This window comes from Vombatus ursinus, unplaced genomic scaffold, assembly GCF_900497805.2.
Source record: "Vombatus ursinus unplaced genomic scaffold, bare-nosed wombat genome assembly UNPS02014793.1, whole genome shotgun sequence".
Lineage (NCBI taxonomy): Eukaryota > Metazoa > Chordata > Mammalia > Diprotodontia > Vombatidae > Vombatus > Vombatus ursinus.
In genome coordinates this window covers 10,286,113-10,286,321 of record NW_020954571.1, presented here as the reverse complement: position 1 = coordinate 10,286,321, position 209 = coordinate 10,286,113, and positions in this window count along the sequence as shown.

Below are 209 nucleotides of genomic sequence, written 5' to 3'. Positions count from 1 at the left end.
GTCACTTCACTGAGTGCCAAAATGCAGCCATTTCGGGGGTCGAATGCAACCCAATGGCATAATGGAGTAGAATCTTAAAGCCAGTGCCAGATCTGGGAAGGGAGACTCAGAACATTTGTGTCCCTTAAGACAGTGGGAAGCTTTGGCCAAAATAAGGGATACGTGTGTGTGTGTGTGTGTGTGTGTGTGTGTGTGTGTGTGTGTGTGTG